Genomic DNA, 2,902 nt, shown 5'->3' on the forward strand with positions numbered 1-2,902 from the left:
TAGGGCTGAACGGAGGAAACCAGAGGCAGCCACGGCTCCTGAGCTGCTCCCTGATGGCTTCGGGGTTCTCCCGTAAGGAGTCTTCCCGCTGCGTTGGTCTGGCCACTTCCCAAGGCTTGTGCCCAACCTGGGAAGCTGCTTTCCTCCTGCAGATCCCCTGGCATGTCCCCGGGAGCTGCCCTGCTGAATTCCCCACTGGGTCAGCCTGGGCAAGTCTCCTCCGCCTCCATCCCTCCCACCGAGGAGCTGTTGCTCCCTTAATCCATCTCCACAAATCAGCCTCCGGCTGCTGCCGGTTGCTCTCCCTGGGGTTTGCCATCGGTTATTTCTCCGGGAGCTCAGCGTGGGCTTGTCTGTCCAAGCGGAGATGCCTCTGAGCTCAGCATCCCTGTCTGCTGAGCAACAGGCTCTTCCAGGTCACAGCTCCCCTCGGGCTGACGGGGACACCCCGAGCAGGTCGGAGGAGTTTGCCCCATCTACGTCCTGTCTTCCCTCCCCACCTCCCTCCTCCCGGTGTCATTCAGGGAGCAAAAGGAACCCCGTCGCCCAGCCCTCCCCACGCATTTCCAATCCCGTTGCATTTACACGGCTGGGTAATGCACGGAGCAGGACCCCGCTGTGCAAAAATACAGCCCCAGTCCCACGGGAGCGGAGGGATGGGGTGCAGGGAGCAGCCTCGGGGGTCTGGCTCTGCCGTTTTTAATCAGCGGCCAGCAAAAAAAAAAAAACCAAGCCCAAACCGGTATCGACTGTGGAGGAGGGGACTGTCTGGGAGAAAGCATCATGGGGTTTACTGGGAGAGCTGATGCGTGGGTGAAGGGAGCTGGAAGACGCCTGCATCCGTCACAGCTTGCAGAGAAGGGGGGGCAGGAACGGGGGATTTATGGTAGAGCCGGAGGCATCGCGGTCCTGAGGAGGAAAGCGCTGGGTCATTGCACGCCGCAATTCGTTGGACTTGATGATCTTAAAGGTCTTTTCCAAGCTAGACGATTCTATGATTCTATGATAATTCCCACTTCGCTGCCCCCACCTCGCTGGCGGCTCTGGATTTTGGGATGCAGGCAGGCTTGGTGGGCTTTTAGCAGGGAAGGGTATTGTAGAGCTACCATTAGTTATTGGCACCATAATTATTGCGATGCCATCTCCTGGGAGCAGCAAGCTGAGACCTGGCCTGGCAGGAACGGGGACCGAGGCGTGAGCCAGGTCCTGGGAGCAGCTGGAAGGGAAGAAAACACGCTCCGGGCATGCAAGCCCCTTCCAGCTGAAGGAAATCCCCGACCCCCAGCAGCACCTCTGCAGTTTTGCAGGTGGTGATGAGTTAAGTGGTCCCTGCTCCCTGCAGATGGGTGATGGGATGAGAGGGAACGGCCTCAAAAAGTGGGGACACTCTGCAGGGGATGCCTGCCCCGGAGATGTTCCCCTCTTTTAGGTCCTCACATGAACACCCCAAATCCTCTGGGATTTGTGGGGAGGGAGCTGGGTGCATCTCATGCTACAGAAACCCTTTTTTTAGGAACAATTCCTTCCCCTTGGGGCTGTCAGGGGCTGGAAGGGGCTGCCCAGGGAAGGGGTCGAGTCCCCAGCCCTGGGGGGATTTAACAGCCGGGCAGAGGCGGTGCTGAGGGCCAGGGTTTGGGGGTGGGATGGCAGGGGAACGCTTGGGCTGGGGGAGCTTCAAGGGCTTTGCCAACCCAAACCATTCTGGGATTCTATGAAGTGCCAGATCTCCGTGTCCCCAGGGATATTTAGTAAGCCTCACGCTTGCATGGACACCTAAAAATCCAGGTTTGCCCCTGATGCTGGGCACAGGGAAGTGAGGAAATGAACCCATTTATTTTCAGGGTCTTGGGGTGGCTTGTGAGCTCCAGGCTGTGACACTGAGCAGGTGACAGAGGAAGAGATGTCCCCATCAGGGGACAGGGAAGGGCAGTGCTGGTGGAGAACCAGCATCCCTCCACCACGGATGGGGGCATGGGATTGCCAGACCCACGGGAGGGTACTGGGGAGCACAGGAGGGTACTGGGGAGCACAGGAGGGCATTGGGGAGCACAGGAGGGCATTGGGGAGCACGGGAGGGCATTGGGGAGCATGGCGCAGAGCTGTTGCATTGCCCAAGGGGAGGGAGGGGGGGTTCCCAGGCTGCTGCAGGAATTTGGAGGTGCTGTTTAAGGCCTGCTCTGCCATCTAATGGACACCTGAACAAGAGAGATGAAGGTGCCTGCAGTCAATGCATCTGGGGCATGTTCAGTGGGTGCTGGTGGGACGTGGGGCGCCCATCTCCTGGTATGAGCTGTGGGCATCCCCAGCCAGCTTGCACATACACCTTACATAAGATCAGCAGCCGGTTGTCCTAAAAGCAAGCAGTAAAAGGGTCTGGAAAGGGGCTGGGGTCCTGTATCACACCCGCTCCTTGGGTAGCATGGCCATGCTCATGGCTGTTGGCGGGACACCAGCAGGAGGTGGCTCACCATGCAAGGTGTGTCAATAAGTTGCGGAGCTCCTGATAATGTGATAGAATAAATGAGGTTCAGGGGGAGATGGGGCAACTTTTTGGAAGGAAAACCCAGGCGTGGTGGCATTGCTAAATATGCAGAGGCCACATCCGTGACGCAATGGGTTGCAGATGCTTGCCTTGCGCTGGCAGCCCTAGGGCTTGCCTGTGCACGCCCTGCCTGCCCCACAGCCTGGGAATATAGGATCATGGAGTCATGGAGTCATGGAATCATAGACTCGTTTGCGTTGGCAAAGCCCTTTCAGCTCCCCCAGCCCAAGCGTTCCCCTACCCCTGCCATCCCACCCCCAAACCCTGCCCCTCAGCACCACCTCTGCCCGGCCGTTAAATCCCCCCAGGGCTGGGGACTCGACCCCTTCCCTGGGCAGCCCCTTCCAGCCCCTGACAGCC

The 2,902-nt window shown here is 58.9% G+C and overlaps 1 protein-coding gene across 1 annotated transcript in view; it reads left to right on the forward strand.

Annotated features, from left to right (window-relative positions):
* LOC104132025 (angiopoietin-related protein 7) overlaps positions 1 to 2,902 on the forward strand; it is a 16,630-nt gene that overhangs the window by 4,963 nt on the left and 8,765 nt on the right. The window lies entirely within an intron of this gene.

The sequence above is a fragment of the Egretta garzetta genome, unplaced genomic scaffold, assembly GCF_000687185.1.
Source record: "Egretta garzetta isolate BGI_Z169 unplaced genomic scaffold, ASM68718v1 scaffold218, whole genome shotgun sequence".
Classification (NCBI taxonomy): domain Eukaryota; kingdom Metazoa; phylum Chordata; class Aves; order Pelecaniformes; family Ardeidae; genus Egretta; species Egretta garzetta.